Source organism: Mesoplodon densirostris, chromosome 3 (assembly GCF_025265405.1).
Source record: "Mesoplodon densirostris isolate mMesDen1 chromosome 3, mMesDen1 primary haplotype, whole genome shotgun sequence".
Classification (NCBI taxonomy): domain Eukaryota; kingdom Metazoa; phylum Chordata; class Mammalia; order Artiodactyla; family Ziphiidae; genus Mesoplodon; species Mesoplodon densirostris.
Genome location: NC_082663.1, coordinates 33532303 through 33539025, shown reverse-complemented (window position 1 = coordinate 33539025; position 6723 = coordinate 33532303). Strand labels below are relative to the sequence as shown.

General features: G+C 44.2%; 1 pseudogene; it reads left to right on the top strand.

The window, feature by feature from the left end:
- Window positions 1-261: 261 nt before the first annotated feature.
- On the top strand, window positions 262-434 carry LOC132487303 (U2 spliceosomal RNA; annotated as a pseudogene).
- Window positions 435-6723: the final 6289 nt, after the last annotated feature.

The window sequence follows — 6723 nt, the reverse complement described above, 5'->3', positions numbered from 1 at the left end:
ATAGGACTGGAATAATGGCTCAAGAATTATAGGGCTTCCCTGGTGGCGCAGTGGTTGAGAGTCCGCCTGCCGATGCAGGGGACACGGGTTCGTGCCCCGATCCCGGAAGATCCCACATGCCGCGGAGCGGCTGGGCCCGCGAGCCATGGCCGCGGAGCCTGTGTGTCCGGAGCCTGTGCTCCGCAACGGGAGAGGCCACAGCAGTGAGAGGCCCGCGTACAGCAAAAAAAAAAAAAAAAAAAAAAAGAATTACAGGAAAGAATCGCTTCCGGGCCTTTTGGCTATGATCAAGTGTAGTATCTGCTCTCATCAGGTTAATATCTGAGGACAATACAGTAAATGGAGCAAATATTTGAAGCTGGGAATTGGAATAGGAGCTTGCTCCATTCACTCCACGCCTGGACCTGGTATTCTCCAGGAATGGTGCACCCCCTCTCATAACAACAAAGAGAAGGCTTTGCCTTCCTCACCTTTTCTTCATCACTTTGCTCCTCTTTGGCTTGCCAGAGTGAGGTACTGTTTTTCTTGCGAGGTTTCATGCAGCCTTGGCTCCACCCACCGTACCTTCGCAGGGTGGTCTTGTTTCCTTTTCTTCCCATTTTGGCCTCACCTGCCAACTTGCAGCTGGTGGGTGGCTCTCTTTAGTTTGAGTATGGCATTGACCTTTGTGGGTTTTTAAGCAAGTTATTGGTGGGTGTCTTCATTATTACCACTCTATGCTGGTGCTATCATTGGCCCAAGGACTTTTTTCAGTAGCTCTCAGAGTGGCAGCAACCCCAAATCCAAGAGTTAGTTTTATTGCCTTTGTGGAAGTAGCGTCTCCAGGTAACGGAAACTTCAGCCGCCTTACAGGCTCCGTGCTCTTCCCTAATTCAAGCCAGCCTGACCACCAGGTGGTTATGCCTTGAATGGTCAGCCCCTGCCATCCTGCCCCTCGGGGTGCCCTATGCCTGTGGTCCCAAGGAGCTGGGGCCTGCCACCTCTTCCACATTTCCAGTCTCTTACCCCATAAGGCTCTCTGTATTCTCTTGGACCACTTCTCCAACCCTGCTCAGAGTTCTGAAACCTTGTTCTTCTGACCATCCACCCTATTCTTGACCTCCTTCTCTTAAAAAGAAAAAAAAAAAAAGAATTATAGGAAAAAGCATCTGAGAACCCTGTTTCCTTGGGGTTTTAGGAAGCACTTCTATGGAGCTGTTTTATTCATAAAATATTTCATAACATTTTATCAGAAACATCTGCTTCTATTCCTTGACCCACAGATAGGGGAAGAGCTTGTGTGTCATGAAAACTGGAGGGAGGCTTGTGCATTTCTGGATCCAACAAGAACAAGAGTGGCATTGATCACTGTCAGCTCAGGTTTCCACCTTCTCACAGGCAACACCAAGGTGCATTTAACTCATTCATGCACTTACAATGATAGCTTAGAGGACAAGCTCAGGCTCCAGCCCATTACTAGCTGGGTGATGGCAATAAAGTCACTTAACCTCTCTAGGCCTCAGTGTCCTTACTTTAAAGCAAAAATGATACCAGTCCTAACCTCATAGGGTTTTTGTGAAGATTCAATAAGCTAATGTTGATGTGATGGCCATGATAAAGAACTGTTCAGCTTTTATGATGTGGGAGCATCACTGATGAACAACCCCAGCTCTTGTTTGGGATCCACTATAATATATTCCCACAAGGCTGCTCCCAGCTAATGGCCAAGCATGATAGGGGAACCAATGCAGGTCATTTGAGATATGAGACCCCTTCCTCCCAAAGAAGACTTTGGTTTAAAGACTCCCACTGACTTGGCAGAACATTTCTTGGAATTGCACTGCAGCTCGAAACTCTTGCTACCCAAGCTTCCATCCTCCCTGTCTTCTTCCACAGGTGTCAGATGATCACTGTTGTAGGAAGACTCTTGCCACTTTCTACTACTTCTCCCCTTTTATCTTTACAGGTTTTTCACCCACAATAAGCTTTTTTTTTTTTTTTTAAGAAGATGTTGGGGGTAGGAGTTAATTTATTTATTTATTTATTTATTTATTTATGGCTGTGTTGGGTTTTTGTTTCTGTGCGAGGGCTTTCTCTAATTGTGGCAAGCAGGGGCCACTCTTCATCGTGGTGTACGGGCCTCTCACTATAGCGGCCTCTCTTGTTGAGGAGCCCAGGCTCCAGACGCACAGGCTCAGTAGTTGTGGTTCACGGGCCCAGTTGCTCCACGGCATGTGGGATCCTCCCAGACCAGGGCTTGAACCTGTGTCCCTTGCATTAGCAGGCAGATTCTCAACCACTGTGCCACCAGGGAACCCCAAGCCTTTTTGTTTTTATCCCGTCTTAGTGTCTACAAACACAGTTGGTAAAAACCAACATCTGATATTCATAGATACACATACATGCACAGCTATCGCTGGTATGTAGTACATGCTCTATAAACAGTGCTTTTTATTATTAACGAATAGAGTGATAGGTACCATAACCATGAATGCTCGTGGGAATTCAGAGAAGGGAAAAATCATTTCAAATCAAGACATTCAGAAAGATTTTGTAGGTGAGTTAGATTTAGAGCTAGCTGGAAGATTCTCTAAAGTGAGATTTGTTGAAGATTGGGGACAGGTAATTTGAGCTAGGAGAATAATAAAAGAAACACAGAGGCTGGGGAATGGAAATTCTTCTAGATTGGCTGGAGTGTAGGGTACATGTGCTGTTGTAATGCCATGTAAGTCTAGAAAAGTAGGTTGAGGATACATTGTGGAATGGATTTATGTGAGTTAATTCTGCTGTTGTACCAAGCAAACCCCCAATCTCAGTGGCTTACAGCAACAGACATTTGTTTCTCATCTGTGTTCCCTGCTGGTGGCTGCTATGACTCCATATCATGTGTCTTCTCATCTTATTCTTCGACTCAGACTGAAGGATCTGCTCCTACTTGGGAAACCTGGTTTCCCAAGGCAAAGGACTGGGAGAAACATACGATGGCTTTTGAAGCTTCTGCCAGAAACAAGCCATATGTCATATCTGCTCATATTCTATTGGCAAAAATAAACCATATGGCCAACCCTGACATCAACAGAGCAAAAGATACCCCTACAACACAGGAAGCACTAAAAGTCACATTGCCATGAAAGAGGATGTATGGTTCTCTCTCAGGAAAGAAGGCTAAATAGTTGGTACAATAAATCTACCACAGGTGAGAAATCATTCAGTTGACCAAATATAAACATTTAATATCTTTTAGTAAGTTCGTGACACCATCAGGGTTGCCTTTGGATGAGATGAATCTGGAACAGGGGGAGAGGAGGGAGAATAATACTGCTTCTGTCCAGGAAGGAGATGATGACAGGCAGGCTAAAGTTGCGACAGCTGGAATGAACTGTGCCCTCTCTTCCAGAGCCCAACTCCCTAGTCTTTATTCTAAGACCCAATCAAGCAGATGAAGAGGAAAGTCACCTGTTAGGATGCAAAACAATGAAATCACTTTGTAAGTGTCTGGAAATTGAGGGACGCAGGACCAATTCTCAGGTTAGGCCTCAGAAAACTATGAAAGAGAAGTCAGATTTGTCTTTACAGCCTACTCTCCTTGCACCTCTCTCCTCACAAGATCCCATAATTTCCATCCCTATTGACCAAGCCTCAGCTCACAGTGCTCTCATTTTGTCCCCAAGATGCCCAGGTGTCCCCACCTGTGATCCTCCCCAGGCCCTCCCAGACCCTCCCAGGTGACACCTGCCTCTGTCCTGACCCTTCTGCTTCAACTCACCTTCTTCAGAGAACCACTTCACAATGTCATCCCATCCTCAGGGCCTAGCTAGGCAACTGGCTAGCTGTGTCCTCTAAAAACACAGTTCACTGTAAAATGTTACTTTACTATCCTGTTCTGAAATATTTAAATTTTAAATGAATGCCTCAGATGGAGAATACCTTCACCTCCAAAAAACAGCCTTTTATATAGGCCAGTTGAAGGAGAAATTCTTAAGCAAGGAAACCAATGAGGTCTTAAACCAGACCACACAGGCAAGTTCTCAGTGTGTTAGCATCCTAGCATCCATCTCTGCCCCTTTCCTAACAGAGTACATGGAGTGTGTGTCATATACTGTTTCCTGGTCTACACAGAGTGCAGTTTAACTAGATGACGCCAAACACAGCATTCTATTATCCTACAAATGCATTTTAATGAGAGTAGTAGATTTAGAGCCAGACACCAATGCCTGAACATTCCTGAACCCATAATGATCATGCTGTGTGCTATTGTACAAAACTTCTGACAGGTGTTAGTGCACTTGCTGTAATACTCTCACACCATAGACAAACTTTCTAAGTCATTGTTTTTGATGGGAATAGAAAGGAAGGTCATGCCAGAGAAAAGGGTAACCCCAGGCCAGCACTGGTTTAGTAAGTATGTCTGGGCTAATGTTGAGATGCAAGATCTCTTTCATTCACCAGAGCATCAGAGCCCTGATGGAGGCAATTCTTTTTTCTTTTTTTAAGTCAATGATTCTAAAAACATCTGCCCCTTGGGTGAATAACTTGGCATCTCCCCACCAGTGGCAGCAGGTCACACGACAATTTTCATCACACCATCTACCACAGGCACAGAGAGGCAAAGGCCTTCTCCAACCACAGCTTCCAGATTTTCCGCTCTCAGTAAGCAGTGCGTCCAGTTGGACCTGAAAATGCATCGCCTGCGGCCAATTGTTCCTGAGCCATCTCTGAAGTCGTGAGACAGCTATCGATGGAGCAGGGCTGAAAGACAATCACCTGGAGGTCTGGTCACTCCGCGGCTCCACTGCCACGTCAGTGCCACCCGTGCCTGGGACTCCGTGGGACTTTCAGCACCAGGTTCCCTTCCACAGCAGAGAGAGAGGGCCACTGTTCCTACCATCGGTGAGTTAAAAGGCATCTGTTTATGGATAAATTTTGCCAAGTTTGAGTGGAGTGAGGCCAACGGAAGAGGGCAAGACGGAGAGAGCTGAGCTGAGAGAGGCTGGGAGTCTTGGGCTGACTTGGCAGATGACAGGTTTTGTTACAGATTTTTACAATAATGTTGCTTTAAGAACAGAAAGAAAGCCAAGCCAAGAAACATCAACAGTAAGTTTTCCTCCTTTTTCCCCCCAAAGATATGCTGAAGCCAGGTTTAATTTTATGTCAGGAAAGAATTCCCTCCTGAGACTTTCCTGGCTATGGTTCAGTTGAGGATAATGTTTTCCAGCCATGTTTCCAGAGTCCCTCAAAGAATGAAAGGAAAACGGCAAACAATCACGAAACCTTCACTTTGAAGCAGCAGGGGGAGCTGTTATGATAAAGAAACTGGGTGGTTTCTTCTTGGATGGAGGTGATTTCTGAAATTCAGTCAACGTTCCCTACCTTTTATTTTCAGGACCGGGGAGTACCTAAAGAATAAAATATTTACAGATGCTAGCAAATTTTATACCTCTGATTTTAATGCAAAGACTTCATGTTATATTTTACATCAAAAGGGAAGAAGTTGCCAGCATCTGCAAAGCATAAGAGTATTCCATGATTACTTCCATCACCTTGTAATAAAGCATATCTCATACTGTTTATTGCAATCTCAGAGTCCCCGATGGAAGTGGATGTTTAAAGTTGGACTTCCAGGGCATAAAATAGAGCCACTGTAACCGCCGCACCAAAATTCACCTATCCTTACCACACAAGGTATATCAGGGCTGCCCAGACTCCTTCTGTCCAGTAATTCTGGTTTTTAAGTTACTTGGGCCCATTTAAAAATTGAGGGAGAGGTTGCGAGGCCAGACTCACTGCTTATCATTAGAAACAGTCTTTGCTCGATTTCTTATTGGGTTGTTTTGAGGTCCTTCATTAAAACACACAATGTGACTTCACACAGAGTTAAGGATTAAATGACTGTGTTGTTACTATGTGTATACTCTACTATCTGTAACCATATGTTACTATGAAAATGTTAGTGCATTTTAGCTAATTCTCATGGCCGCCTACCTCTGATTACTTGGTGCCTTGTAGCATCAACAGAACCCGTATGTATGAAACCTTCTGAAGCTGAACTTTGACAATTATTGGTGTTTCTCGTACACATTTCTGTGACTGTTGATTATACGTTGTCAAGGATGCCCCCAGGAGTAGTAAGATAGTCTTCCAGGGAAAGCTGGCTAAAGGGAATGCTGAAGTTCAGGGAAACTGAGTCCCAGAGAAGAGGGAGATAATGGGGAATTGGCTGGAACACAAAAGATTCAAGAGGAGAAGAGGCATCTTTCACGGAGGAAGTTGAAAAATCAAAGACCTCTACAAACAGGTGTATGGGTAATCCAATACCTGAAAGACTAATATTATATGATACAAGGAATTCTATTACAAGAGAGTGCCTCAGATTTTCAGAGACATTATGGGAAAATCATCTGAGAAAGCAAGAAATTGGTCAGAAAATAGACTGGTAAAGGACTGGCAGGAACAGAGTCTACAAACAAGCAGTATGCAATATGTATGTATATAATGGAGGTGCAAGAGTTGAGGTAACAGAGAAAGAATTAGAAAGAGTTCAAGGATGGCCTAGTCTTCCCTCAGAAGAATTTTGGGAGAAATTACTGTTAATATTCTATACCATCATGAAATACTTTGCATTTCTGCTCTTGAGAGAAGAACAAACATATCAGCTATTTCCAAATATGGCCGGCTTATGTAATATATTGAATATCTCCTGATATACTAATCAGCAGAGTTCTCAGTGGTTCCAGAAAGTTCCAG